Raw genomic sequence first — 15338 nt, forward strand, 5'->3', positions numbered from 1 at the left:
GTAACAGTCTAGTCCGAGTTGCTCCCCACAATGCTGAGCACAGGCACCATTGGGGAGGAAATGCAATGACTTCCAAAGTGGGATTACAACATCAGCACAAAGTCAATCCCCATTTTTACAGCATCCAATAGTGTAATGAACCCCGAGAACACCATGGACACAGACATCACCCATCCATGCATCTGAAGAATTCTTAACACCTTGTATGACCTACCCTCGTATTCGATGACCTCACCTACTTGTGCATGTAGAAAACATAATGGCAATTACAGCGCATTTGACCCAGCTGTGACTCACCTTCCATGCAGACAGAGTACCCAGTGCACATGGCCTCCACTCAGAGGCAGTTGCTTAGACAAGTTCCAGACAGCAAGAAATATGTTTTATGATGTCATAACTGCTTCAGGGAAGAAATGAAGGAATGGAGGAGGTCAGGACATAATCACGAACATGGAGACATGTGCATTAGCAGGTGCGCAAGCAGCATCACTCCCGATGTGAGAAGAGACTCAGCTGAGCGGCAGAGAGGCAGGCGCAGGGCACTGGACATGGCCGTCCTGCAGCCATCTAAGGTGACGTTTACGAAGATGAGGCACAAAAAGGTGCAAAACACAGAGTACTTCAAAAAGCTCATGAGCAATGAAGTCCATGCAGTTTCTCCATAACACGGATTCCCCATGAACTTTTTGAAGAGATCTCGAATGCTAAAAGAAAGGGGAAAATACCTACATGTTTTGATAAAATTATACAAACACATAGCTATCAAACTCTCAGAACTACAAATCTATCAATGCATATGAATTTTGAGTATCAACAAAGCTGTTAACTCAATCAAAAAATAACAACATTTAAGTGAGTCCCCTTCCTTGGTTACCAAATCCAAGGAGTTGCATTACGATCAAATTAAAAATTAAGCAATACCATTAACCATTTGCATTTACTTTTCTAAATGTGATTCAATCAATATTTTATGAAATTTTGTCCATATTTAAACTAGTTTAATAAAACCAGTGAATTCAAATATTCAGACATATCAAAAACAGATTAAAGAGAAGTCAATTTGAAACTGTCTATGGGTGTCCCAAAAAAGTTACTTGTAAATGTCTCACATCAATCACTATTTAAGGCTATCTCCTGCAGTGGTGAGAGATCACCACACCTACTGAGCATTGCTGAGAGGGTGAAGGAGAATACAGCATATGAAAATTCTCTGTACGCTGTAAAGGGTTGTGTAAATGTAAGTAATTTTCTCTGCCCTCGAATGGGGCCAGTGAGTGTCGCCAGTGAGTGTCAGGCAGTAGCAGAACCCTACCCACTCCTTCTCCCAACTCCTTTTTTTTTTTTTTTTAACAGGCAGAGTGCACAGTGAGAGAGAGAGAGACAGAGAGAAAGGTCTTCCTTTTTGCCGTTGGTTCACCCTCCAATGGCCTCCGCGGCCAGCGCGCTGCAGCCGGCGCACCATGCTGATCCGATGGCAGGAGCCAGGTACTTATCCGGGTCTCCCATGGGGTGCAGGGTCCAAGCACCTGGGCCATCCTCCACTGCACTCCCTGGCCACAGCAGAGAGTTGGCCTGGAAGAGGGGCAACCGGGACAGACTCCAGCGCCCCGACTGGGACTAGAACCTGGTGTGCCGACTCCTTTGATTTGTCCAGAGCTTAAACACCCTGACAAGGCCAGGGGCATTCTCTCTTTGAAGTTCATGTCTGCCAGAAGGGACATTCTGCCCTCCTCTTCGACATCACTGTGAGGAAGTCTTGACTTGGCAGGGTTCCAAGTCTCTTGGCCATGTAGGCTTCCAGAAACCAGGTTCATTAGCAGCAAGCACACACACACACACACACACACAAGAGGGAGAGGGAACTCCATCAAGAATTTTTATTTTCAGAGACAAACTTGGTGAAAGTTCAATCAAGAAATGACTTCTTTAAAACTGAATGCTTCTACTGGTCTGGTAAATGGGATAGGCATTTGGCCCAGTGGTGGGGACACACACACCTGCATCCACATTGGAGCACCTCACTTTGAGTCTTGTCTCTGCCTCCCAATTCCAGCTTCCAGCTAATGCAGGCCCCAGTGAGCAGCAGTGACAGCTCAAGGCACTGGGTTCTTGTCAGCTGATGCAGGTATCCAGGGAGTGTGTGTGTGTGTGTGTGTGTGTGTCCATTTCTCTGCCTCTCAAATTTTAAAAATATAAAACCGCAGAAGCGTGTACAGCCAAATGAGTTACTTTTCAACACGGTCGCCCTGTGCAGCTACCAGCTTGTTCCCACCTGAGCTTTCCTTCCTGGAAGCAGAGTTATTTTAAAATCGATGCAACATTAGACTCTTCCTTTTTCCATCAAGCAAAATCATCCTTCATATTCAACAACTCAGTCAGGAACGACTCGTGTCTGTTTCCAGTCATCTAATTCACCTGCAAAGGTTGCCAATTTGCTACCTTGCCAGCCGTCAGAACCTGCTGCACGCTGCAGACACACTAGCCCAAGAGAAACTGCAGAGACACCTCGTTCCGCACCATCCTCTTTAGAAAAGCGATCACCTGTCGACAACAATGAAGCGAGGCTTACCTGTGGATCGAGAAGCTCGAAACGTGTTTATTAAATATTGATCACAGCAGTCACTGTAAAGCCATGTTTTTGCAAATGACTACAGGAGCGTGATCACAGCACAATGGAGAACAAAATAAACCCTGTCTATTCGTTCTTTTAGAGAGCCATTATTTATTCAAACCCGACGTGCCAGGCACTGTCGGAGGTACTAAGGACCCAGCAAGCTGCAGATTCACAGTAATGTACCAATCTTACATAAAAACAAAGCAAAATCATGATAAAATCACTCACATCTGACACAATATTCCAGGCTATGACCAAATCAGATTTGGTCTGCATTAGACAATACCGCAAGGAAACTAGTGCACCAGTTCTACAGATCAGGAAACTGAGGCACAGATTCAGTGATCTGACCAACATCCCCGAGGCACAGGGCACAGATGGATGTACAAGGCAGGCATTTTCACACTTCCCTAACCCTCTTTCGCTCTTTTGAACTCGCACAATACAGGGCTCCCCAGTGTCAGCGATAGCCCCCTCCACACAGTCCTCACAAGTCCAAATTACCCAGCAACCAAGTTTTCTACCTGAGCACAAAAGGGCTGGAAACAGCCAGGCCCAGGCTTACGTGCTCAACGCTGCACCAGTGTTGAACCCCCCAGGCCTATCTTCAGTAAATAAAACTAGCGATTCATCTCCAGGAACTCTCCCACCTGTGCAGACTCTGGGCCATCCTTGTACTGTGCTGCCCTCTATCTCCATACAGCCCCCAAAGGCACAACACTCATAGGCGTGTCCCTTATCACTGTCCTGAGCTACTGGAAGGAGCACATTCCCTCTGTCTTCAGAAAAATTCATGCTAAGGTGTGGACATGGAAGCCTGCTCCCAGCGTAGCAGTGTAGACAGGTGGTGGGATCCGAAAAATGAGCAGCCCACTGGGAAGTGAGCACCCACATGCACAGATTCTTGACAGTCTCACAGGAGTGAGTGACTTCCCAGGAGAGCAGATCACCGCAAACCAGTGAGCCCGGCCTCTCCCCAGCTGCCGGCTTCCTCTGTCACCGTGGAATTACTTCTGGGTGCGCCTCCCCCATATGACACTACCCGCCACGCTGGGACACAGCATGAGAGATGCAACCGCCTGCTCTCAACTCCCGAACTGCAGGCCCACACAAAGCTCTTCTGAGAAAGTGTCCAGGAACACAAAATGAGTGACACAATTGGTAAGTCCTATAAAGATACCATGTGTAAATAGCTGGGATTAAAGTCCCAAGTCTTGGTGTTAGTTAAGGTAACATTAGCTGACACAGAAAGCAAACCCTGACAACTCCGTGATTAAACACAATAGAAATGCATTTGTCACTCATGGAAAGCCCAACGCCACTGTGACTGACGGCCTTCGACAACAAGGCTGCCTCTCGTATTTTGCTACCCCATCCTCCTCCAGTCCTTAAACTCTCCATCCAGGTGGCAAATACAGACAGACCATGGAGGAGAGAAGCCCATCTCCTCATCTCCACAGGAAGTAACATGTACAACCTCCACTCCCATTCTACCGGGCACAGACTTCCAGTTCCACCTGATGCAAAGAATGCTGGGAAGTGGAATCATGGGTAGGAAACCATGCAGCAGCTTGAAGGGTACCTAACTCTCTGGAGCTCAGGTGACAGGGTAGCACACACTCTACTCAGAAGGCAGGAAAGTTACAGCAGGAAGATCTGCAAAGAACTCAACACGCGGGAGAGAAGGGAAGAGCAGAAACCACAGGATCCCTAGAATACCGGACTCCTCTAGAGTGCCTTGGCCACCTGCAGAGGGGACCCCAGAGGAAGCTGAGCTAAGTTTCAGATGGAGAACTGCTTCAAAAGAAGAGCCGAGGCCCTGTGTCCACCAACACATACAACAGAGGAAACTGATTCCATCTGAAGCGAGGTCCGGTTTCCAGAAAACGCACATCACCTCACACGCGGGGCTGTGGTACACATGTAACTGCTGTTCTGTCAGGAGCACTAATTCCCTTGATTGTGTTGTGAAAACAGAAGTATTGAAGAAAATCTTTTTAAAAAGCCCTCAAAGAATAATTAATATTCATACACAACTCTCCATCTGAAATCAATTGAGGCTGAAGCCAATAACCGGCATGGGCAGGACAGTTCTACCTTAGTTCCAGATTTTTTTTCTTTTTTTTTTTCTTTTGACAGGTAGAGTTAGACAGTGAGAGAGAGACACACAGAGATAAAGGTCTTCCTTCCGTTGATTCACCCTGCAAATGGCCGCTACGACTGGAGCTACGCCGATCCAAAGCCAGGAGCCAGGTGCTTTCTCCTGGTCTCCCATGCGGGTCCAGGGGCCCAAGCACTTGGGCCATCCTCCACTGCCCTCCCGGGCCACAGTACAGAGCTGGACTGGAAGAGGAGCAACTGGGACTAGAACCTGGCGCCCATATAGGATGCTGGTGCCGCAGGCGGAGGATTAACCAAGTGAGCCATGGTGCCGGCCCCCAGAACTGGACATGAGTAAGAGATGAAGCTTGTGGAGGCCAACCAACGTCTTGAATGGAAGGAGTACACCATCCTGGGGACACTAACCACCAGCCCTTGGATTTTATGCAGTGAAACAAGGAGGCTTTCATCTGTTTTGAAATCCTCACACTACTTAGGGCAGGGGAGCATGAGGTTTCGTGAGCTGCAAATCTTGACTTTTAGGGGTGAAAAGCGACTGTGCTGCCACTTGATTCAGCTCATTCTGCACATCTCAGATGAGCAAATGCCAGTGCAGAGAGAGGATGTGACGTGGTCAAATGATAAAAATAGGTTCAAGACTCCAGAACCGTCCATCAAACAAGCACCCACACGCATGAGCTGTGCCAGAGACCTCCCCATCTGGAGAGCTCCACCACACAGTGTCGGCTGCTCCCATGACGTGGGGAGATCCCGTCTGAAAATGGGCCACCAGCACAACCATGACTGCAGGGGCAGCACACCAACCAGTGGGCCAGAAGGAGCAAGACAAGTCCAAGAGGCAGCTGCTGCCACAGAGCTTTGGGGAACGCAGGCCCTCAAGTGGTCGCTGTCAGTTAACCCCCAATGTCCTAGGGGTTACTCTTTGACCCTGTACTGATTGGGCTGGGAGCCTTCCAGATACTATTGTTCCAGGGTGGCAGGGAGAAAACTGGACTGTTCTGAATTTGAGGCATCCCTACCTTCACACTTCTATCCCAGCAAGCTTTTCTGGGTTAGGAGGCACCACTGGGTCTCAAGAAAGGAGGCCGTGGGTCCATGCACCTTGCTTTCAGGAGGTTCAGAGAGAGCTGGAGGAGAGAGCTACAGCAAACCACACAACAGCCACACCCTGCAACTGGTAAGCCGTGACCAAGTTCAACAGAAAGGCAACCCAGGACCACACAGGACACCCAAACACCTACCACGAAGTTCAGGATCTGGGACAGGAAACTGCATGGTGTGGTCCACAGCTCGGCAGCAACATCTCACGCTCATGAGCTGTGCAGACTCCCAGGCCTCCCAGACCTGGCGTGAGGATGCACACAGGCACAGCACCCCCGGCAAGGTGTGCAGACTGCACTCCAGCTTGAGGTGCTGAAAGCTGTAGAGGGCTTCAGTGGGTGCTGTGGGTAGAATCATGTCTAAAAGGGCTGTGGGAGACACACAGGTCATGGGTGAGCCATGGCTCTTTTAAATAGTTTCAGATTTACAGGAAAATTGTGGAGTCGGTACACAGTTCCTTTATTCCCCCCATACTATTGTCAGCACCAATGAACATGTCCTGGGAGTACAGAACCGCTTCTTCCATTTTACGGTTTTGGTGGAAGTGGTGGTTGTTTAGATCAGGATTTTTCTAAGTCAAGTTTATTAAGTAATATTAATGAAATAAAATCCATCTTTCTGTAATGTACAGGTGGATTACTCTAGCAAATATACAAAGGGACTTCAAAAAGTTCATGGAAAATCGATTTATATGTTTACTTTGGTTCCATAAAGTTTTGTTGTCCATGTAGCTTTTCCAAGATATGTGTTTTCCATGCATGTATTTATTATTACTATTGAGAAGCAGAGATAGAGAAAGAAAGAGTTTCCATCTGCTGGTTCACCCTCCAAATGTCTGCAGTGGCAGGTGAGAGCTGGGAACCTACCCAAGATATCTTACAGGCTCACAGGGACCCAACTACCTGAGCCATCACCTGCTGCCTCCCAGGGTGTGCATGAGCAGGAAGCACAAGTCAGTACCAGAGCCAGGACTCAACTCCAAGCCCTCAGATATAGGACGTGCACCCTAAGCCCAACCCTCTGCCCCATGAACTTTCTAAAGACACGTGTGTGTGTGTGTTTGTGTGTGTGTAACCACCAGCACAGCCAGAAGACAGACAGAACAGTTCTAGCACCTTAAATGATTCTTTGTGCCATTTTGCTGTCTGCACCCTCTCCTAAGCCCGATTCCTGGCAATCATGGATCTGCCTTCTGTCTCTGCAGTTCAGTCTCTTTGGTAGTACATGATCGAGTGTGCGGCCTTCGTCACTTAGTATAACGTTTGTGCAGTGTGTCTGCTCTGTTGTATACGCCACTTCTTCTGTAGCTGAGTGGCCACGATCCACACAGCCACCTGCCACATGATGTCTGAGATACCATGAACAGAGCTGCCATCAGCATTAGTGTATAGATCTCGGTGTGGAGACATACTTTCCTTTAGACAGACATCCAGAGTAAGATTTCTAGGCCATAACGTGAAGTATATGCTGAACTTGATAATAAACTGCCAAAAACATTTTCCAAAGTGGCTATATGAAGGGTGCTTTGACAAGCAGGACTTCTTCATGACAAAGAGTTCACCAGATCGGCACCGACACTGAGATGTGAAAGAGCAGTATTTGAGCAGAGACAGGGTGCGTAGCGGCAGTGTAGGAGAGGGTAGGGGTGCACACTGTGGGGTCCCTCTGCCCTGCCCTCGCACGCCTTCTTGTTGGCTTGCTCTAAGACTGTAATGCTCAGGGCTTTACCCTCATCTTGTTCATTTTCATCTTGCAATTTTTTTTGCATCTCTTAAGTTACACAGGAAAACACGAATTCTCCAAGAATGGGGACAGAAATCTCCCCACATGCCCATCCCAAACTTCCACTGCTCAGTTAGAAATAGCCTTCCAGGAGCATAAGAATGGCATTTCTCTAGAACGGGCCCTGAGCACCCCGGAAAGGGTTTATAGAGACTGGGAGGGTGACAGTGAACAAGAATGGGGCTGCCAGTTTGCACCTGTCCCTGGGAAGTCAGCTGGCTTCCAGTATGTTCCCCAAGCCCAGGACCTTGGTCCCAGTACCATTTGTAACGGGACCTCAAAGGGTGCTGCCATCACTGCCTTCACCCTCTGGCCAAGAGGGTGCAGGACCCCGTCTCAACCCACCTCTGATCACCAGGAAGGCACACAGCTCAGAATCTCCCTCTGTCCTTACTTCTCTGTCTTGCCTCTGGAAAAGTGGCTCGAAAGAAGAAAACAAATTTAACATATGCTGTTTTTCTTTGAAAAGCATTTCCCAGGACTCCTGGGCCTGTGAGTCCTGGACTTGGTCTCTGAAAAATCCCAGTGTCCCTTGCTGACAAGTGCAAGGTGTCAGTCTCCGAGCCGCTTGGTGAGCTTGCCTGTTGCCCATGTGCGCGAGTTTCTACCCTCACAGCCCTTCGCTGTGGAGCGTCACTCAAGCTGAGTTACTCAGGCAGGACGCATCAGCCTCTGAGAATCTAGAAGTACATTCCATTTCTTCTCCCCGTCCTTTCTCTCACAGGCAGAGATGCCAGAGTCCTGAGCCCGGGTGTGATCACGCAGCTACTCTGGCTGTCGTAATTCCTGTGCATGAGACTGGAACAGTATCCCATGCTTGGGGCCAGCGCTGTGGTGCAGCAGGTAAAGCCGCCGCCTGCAGTGCTGGCATCCCATACAGGCACCGGTTTGAGTCCTGGCTGCTCCTCTTCCAATCCAGCTCTCTGCTGTGGCCTAGGAAAGCAGTAGAAGATGGCCCAAGTCCGTGGGCCCCTGCACCTGCGTGGGAGACCTGGAAAAAACTTCTGGCTCCTGGCTTCACATCAGCAGAGCTCCAGCCATTGAGGCCATCTGGGGAGTGACCCAGGGAATGGAAAACTTCTCTCTCTCCCTCCCCCTCCTCCCCCTCCCTCCCTCTCTCTCTCTACCTCTGCCTCTCTAATAAAAAAAAAAAAAAAAAAACTAAAAAAAAAAAGAATCTGAGCTTGAGGAACTTACTTGAAGTCTAGCACCTTCCTAGCGACAGGTGAGAACCAGCAGCCCCATTCTGGCTCCTCAACATCCTACCATCTCTACAAACCCTTCCACGGGGTCCCTCAGGGAATAAGGAGCAATAAGGAACAACTTCTTCCTCACTGACGATGAAGTACCAAACCCAATCGCATTCGACTCTTCTTGTACTTCTCCTGCATGCCCTCCAGTAGCCACATGGCCTCCGCCATGTTGCTCACAAACACACGCTATTCAACATGGCAACCCAGTTACCTCCCAAGCACTGAAAGTGGTGAAGCAGAAAGCTTTATGGGGCCAGTGTTTTGGCACAGAGGGTGAAGCTACCACCTACAACATTGGCACCCCATATGGGTGCATGTTCAAGTCCTAGCTGTTCCACTTCCCATCCAGCTTCCTGCTAGGGCCTGGAAAAAGCAGTGGAAGACAGCCCAAGTGTTTGGGCCCCTGCCACCCACGTGGGAGGCCCATATGAAGCTCCTGGGCTCAGTCCTGGTTCAGTCTTGGCTGTTGTGGCCATTTGGGGAAGAGTCCAGCAGATAAAAGATCTCTCTCCCTCTACTGCTGTAACTCTTTCAAATAAACAAACACACCTTTAAAAGAACAATAAAAAAGCAAGCTGCATGGTGTGCTCAAAAGCCACGAAGTCATATGGTGCTGTGCATCCAGGAGCATTCCCCAGACCGGGCTCATGGCTTCGTACATGTTAACAAGATCACAGAGGCCCAAACCTGAAGCCTAGAGCCACCTCGGATGTTGAAAAGCTCAGAATCGTAGGTCACAACTCCACCTTCTTTGAAACTTATTCTCCTCATCAGTTCACTGGGGATTATTATTTACGATTCAAATTGCTTTTGGAAACTCAGGGAGATATCAAAAGTCAAAGTAATGGCCTCACGATGGTGGGTACAGAGTGATGAGTCAGCACTGCTGCTCAGGGTCTATGCTGCTCTCCAGGGGATGTTCAATGGTGTTACGCAGGAAGTATCAAAACACTACCAAGGGGGATCCATTTCCAGTCCACGCTCAAAACAGGAAGTGATTCTTCCCTACAAAAGCAGAGTCCAAAATGCATAGGAACACAGGTGAGAAGCAGATGAGCAAGGTAATGAGCAGAAAGTAGGGGGCAGGAGGAAGTTTAAAAGCAAAGATTAGGGAAAAGAAAGAATGAAAAAGGAAAAAATAAGAGAGGCAAGAAGAAAAGTGCCTGGCCCTCCGCTCCTAAGGAATGGAATCTCCAGTGGTGTTTTTGACTCGGTGAGTGATCTGCTTTCTCCTGGAGGTTAAGAGAACCTGGTGACCCCTCACACTGTGTTGAGATCATGTCTGTCCAGGAAGGGACTTCCACACGCAGGCAGATTTCCAACAGTGACAGTGTCTCTCCCAGTCTGCCAAGGACGCCTTCTGTCCTGTCCCTTCACAAGAGGGTTCTACAGGATGTCCAGGAGTACACTGCCAGCACCTCTTCTCTACCAGTATTTCAGAGCCGCTGGAGGTCAAGTCTGGAGGTCAAGTCTGGAAGTCCATGGGAGACCACTAGGACCACTGGCAGAAAGTTTCAGAAGCATATTGGAAGGAAAAACAGGAACCCTGAAACGAAGCATTTTCTCTGGTGGGGACCAGCTGTGTAAGCACTGGAAATCCACATGACCTCTCTCTCTCTCTCTATGTGAAAGGAGCAGCTCGGGCCATGGGATGTCTTCAGCTCGATCCTGCATTCAGAAAGGTTTCAACAGTGATGAACACTCAGCCACTAGGTAGGGACCAACTTGGTCTCTGGTCATCCAGACATAAATGACACACAAAATAAGCTGGTAGAAATGCTCATGACAGAGGACATATGGGAGGTTGGGGATAAGGCTGGGGGAGACCGAGGAGGCTGGAGGTCACTGTGCTGTTGAAACAGATGGGCATGGATAGCAACAGCCTACAGCCATTCCTATTGCATCCCTGCGTGTTGAGTGAGGGTCAGTGCTCCAGCTGTCCAGCAGCTGTCTGCCACAAAGCTCTGCTCCCACCTACAGAGGAAACAGGAAATCTTTCCTGGAACTGATGAGCCAGACTCAAGCAGCTGCCAGAGCCCTGAAGATCCGCATCAATCACGCCGCCCTCTCTGCCCCCTCCCTGGATTTAGTACAACGATGTCAAAGGCGTCTGAACTGCACTGCCTCCTTTCACCTCTAGTTTGCACATGAACTCTCAATAATAATATTTCCTTCTCTGTGAGATACTCAATTCATGGTAACAATGTGTAGTGTCTGAAAGGGGAAGCAAAGACGGGTCATCCAACCTTCAGGGAATGACTTCCCGCTGTGAGGGAGGGAGGCACTCCAGCCAAGTAGAAGCCTACACCCTGTAGAATCTCAGCGCGGATGCTTATCTCTGTCATCGCTTTGTGGATGGGGAACGGGGAAGACTTCCCACCATCCACTGGCGTAAAGGCTGATGTTTGAATCCAGCCTGCCTGGATTCCACTGCTCCCTTAATGAAATGCATGGTGACATTTCTTTAAAATCCAGCTTTGTCGCTCAGGCAGTGTGAGTTCAGGAAACCCAGCTGCCTCTCTGAGTCTCAGGTGACTGCAGCAGCACAGAGGTGAGAGTTCACTCCGCAGAGCAGTCTTCAGCACATGGCAGAGGAGGGAGTCGTCTTAGTGTGAACTCCCCTGCCACAGAACCACTGCCCATGGCTCAGCATATCTGCCCCAGCAGTGTGTCCCCGCGCTTCCTTGCACTCAGTTGTAAAATCACACTTTACAGGCTCTTTCACTGTTGGCTTATTCATGTTGCCGTAGAGTCTCCATAACCCTCACTTTAATGGAGCCAGTATATTTCACTGAGTGTGTTATAGTTTATCTGAAAACACCATTACCTGGTTTTTAGGCTCTTTCTCATATTTTGCTTTCAGAAATTTTAATGACACTAATTTCTTTATGCACTTGGTTTGCTCCACGTTTTCAGAGAGTTCCTAAGGCTAAATTCCTGATGGTATCACTTGGGCTTTTTTAAGCATAAAGAATTCTCTGAAATTATGTTTTGCTGGAAGAAATACCTACGTTACCAATATATTCCCACTCTTACATGCACACACGTTTATCCAATTCAGAAGTCTCTCACCAAGCACACCCTGGTCAAAAGGAAATTATAAAATGTAAACCCTTAGAGATGATGAATCAGCGCTGTGTGTAGAAATCTGCTGAAGCACAGGGGGAGAAGAGGACCGATAAAGAAGCTGATAACTTAGTGTCAAATTGTGAGAGTGACACACACACAATGTGGCTCAGAGAAGAGACAAAACCATCCAGGGGCCGGATCTACGAGCAAAGGTCAGCACAGCCCTGTGGCACAGTGGGCTAAGCCTCCATCTTTGGTGCCGGAATCTCATAAGGGTTCTAATCCCAGCAGCTCCTCGTACAACCCAGCTCTCTGCTATGGCCTGGGAAAGCAGTAAAAAATGACCCAAGTACTTGGGCCCCTGCACCCACATAAGAGACCTGGAGGAAGCTCTTGGCTCCTGGCCCCTGGCTCCTGGCTTTGGATCAGCTCAGCTATGGCCATTGCGGCCATCTGGGGAGTCAAACGACAGATGGAAAACCTTTCTTGCTGTCTCTTCCTCTCTCTTTAACTCTGCCTCCCAAATAAATAAAAAATCTTTTAAAAAAAGCAAAGGTCACAGATAATAAACAGGTATATCCTGGTTCAGCTACAAATTAAAAAGGAAACTTCCATGGTCTCTAAGCTTGAGAGGAATAAACATCAGAATGGCAAAGAAACATTTGCCACCTTCTGCAATGTTTGCATCATAAAATGTTTTTCAAATGTCTGTACCACAGTCGCCTCTACTCTCCCAGATGTACTCCAATGACTTATTCATTCTGCGTAAGTAAGAAAGGAGGAGAAAGCATCATGTTCCCACTTAAGAATGGACCTGCTTACTCCACACACAGCTCCCTCCTCACAAACCGCCTGAACCCACGGAGCAGGTGCAGCAGTGATGTAATCACTGAGCTGCAATTCTGTAATGTAACAGATCCTAAACCATGCTTCCTCTTCCTCTCCCTGACTTTGAGTTTCCTGTGGGATGTGGATGTGCCTCACGCCCAACAGAGGAAGGGAGCATGACCGAGTCTGCTTTATGGAAAGTGTCCTGTGCACAGTACAGGAAAAGCACATCAGTACACATCATTTGCTCCATTTCAACCTCATATGCCACAGTCACAATGTGCTTCATAACACTAGTCAGCGATGCCTTGTAAAAAGGGAGATTTGAGAATGCCATTCTGACCTGTATAATTCAGACAAAGAGCATCAAACAGCAATCTACACATTCCTCTGCCAAAATAGCATCCGATAGCACCAGTAGCCAGCAAAGCAATAAAGGAGAGAAGCAGTTCAACAGAACAGCGATGAAAAACAGAAAAATGTCACAAACATCGGAAAACGGCCTTGCTCAACTCTGCTTTACTGTTTATGAAGTAGGTTAAGAAAACAAGAAATGCAGCAAGGCTGAGCATGCTACCACCCTAACAGTGACCACCCTGTTCCCCCCAGAACTGCCTCTTCCAAACCAGATCTCATCCAGAAACTCAATACGTCAAGTAAGTCAGAGAGGCAGGCACTGGGGATTCTCCCAGGCACTTACCTGAAGTCATCTTCACATAACCCAACAAGCTGTAGGGAAGCCAAGGTGAACCCACATCCCCGCAGATGCTACGGGAGAGAGGAGCTGGGACGGAGAGAGGAGTGGGGGCGGGGGTGGTCATTGCCAGTAGACAATTTGGGACTGTGTGCTATGTCACCATCATCCTACACAGTAGGACTCCAGAACCCACTTACCAACCAATATCTCCCCATGCCCTTCCCGCCCAACACACCTGTGACCACCAGTCTACTCCGTCAACATTTTTTGATTCCACTTCCCAGGCAACTACAAAATCTTCTTAGAAAATAGCATTATAAGATAATTTTATTTTGATTTAAAAAAATTAATCCATGCTGACTTTTTTTCATAAAACACATCTTCGATGAATGTTTCAAAGAACCCCTGTGTGAGTGAGATGATGTGGAATCTGTTCTACGGCTGTGGCTTGCCTCACTTAGCACAATATCCTCCAAGTTCAGCTACATTCTTACGAACATCAGACTTCTGTATGTAAGAACAAGTAGACCTCCTGTTTTACGTATCCTGATTTCTTTATCCATCCTTTCATGCACAGCTACTTAACTTGATTCCATGTCTTGGCTATTGTGAGTAGTGCTCCAACAAACCCAGCAGGGCTTTCGCCTGTCCTATACCCTGGTTTCATTTCCTGTGCATTCACACCTGTGCTGCATCGCAGAACCAGATGGCAGATCTATTCTTGAGAATCTTCTGTAGGGCTTCCCACGAGGGCTGCACGGACTTACACTTCCACCAGCAATGGATAAAGGCTCCCTTTTCTCCATTCCCCACCCAACACTTGCTGGTTGTTTTGTTTGGATTATAGCCACCCTAACAGGTATAAGGTAATACGTCATTATGGAGAAATGGAATCGCATACAGTGATGAAAATGCAAAGTCAAAGAACAAGAAACACTGAGAATCTCAGAAAAGCACTGCTTTCCATTAGGCACAAGAAAGTTTACAGTGTAGAGTCCAGGTTTATCCAGTAAAAACAGGCAAACTAATGGGTGCTGTGGCTCCGGAGCCACGTGCTGCTCACAGACAGGTTTGCTCGATGAAAATCATGGAGCAGCACAGCCGTGCTGTATAAATTTTTTGAGTATTACACTTTGAGGTGTACCGGTTTCAAATGTAACAGAAGTCAGTCCAAGTTCTCAAACAAAAGCAAGAAGCCAGTGTCCACTGGGCCATGCCTTCTTAAAGGCGGTCCACACACACACACACACATTTGAGCGCCCTAGATATGTGGCACTGTCTCAGGTTCACTATCTCTCTCACACACACACACACACGTGAGTGCTTAGGATGTGTGGCACTGCCTTGGGCTCATTCATTCACACACGCACACACACACACACACACACACAATAAGTGCCCTGGATGTGTGGCACTATCTCAGGCACACACACACACACACAATGAGTGCCCTGGATGTGCGGCACTGTCTCAGGCACACACACACACACACAATGAGTGCCCTGGATGTGCGGCACTGTCTCAGGCACACACACACACACACAATGAGTGCCCTGCATGTGTGGCACTGTCTCATCACACACACACACACACACACACACACACCTGTGCACATTCCCCTGGATGCCGTCCAGTGCCTCTCAGCTCGCTCTCCTTTCCAGACAAGTGCCACGCCAGGCCTAGTTGTAGATTCAAACGCTTTATTCTAACTACTGGGGTTTCTGGTTATAAAAGTGATATCTGCTCCTGGAAGAAAACCCGAAACTACAGCTGAACAGAAAAGCAGAGCCCTGTGCGACCAGCACAGGTGCTGCTGTTTTCCTTCCTCTCAAACCCTTCTGCCTTGTGTATACAAATGTACTTGTGGCACAAT

The 15338-nt window shown here is 48.2% G+C and overlaps 2 long non-coding RNA genes across 4 annotated transcripts in view; both read right to left on the reverse strand.

Moving 5' to 3' along the window:
- Positions 1 to 15338, reverse strand: part of LOC149124464 (uncharacterized) — a 206294-nt gene that overhangs the window by 101770 nt on the left and 89186 nt on the right. The gene's annotated exons all lie outside the window — the stretch shown is intronic.
- LOC149124465 (uncharacterized) overlaps positions 5996 to 15338 on the reverse strand; it is a 52231-nt gene continuing 42888 nt past the window's right edge. Inside the window, exon 3 of the long non-coding RNA XR_016214483.1 lies at positions 5996 to 6204. This is a non-coding gene — a long non-coding RNA (uncharacterized LOC149124465). The remainder of the gene's footprint in view (positions 6205 to 15338) is intronic.

The sequence above is a fragment of the Oryctolagus cuniculus genome, chromosome 10, assembly GCF_051225735.1.
Source record: "Oryctolagus cuniculus isolate XC-2025 breed Fujian yellow rabbit chromosome 10, ASM5122573v1, whole genome shotgun sequence".
NCBI classification, from domain to species: Eukaryota; Metazoa; Chordata; class Mammalia; order Lagomorpha; family Leporidae; genus Oryctolagus; species Oryctolagus cuniculus.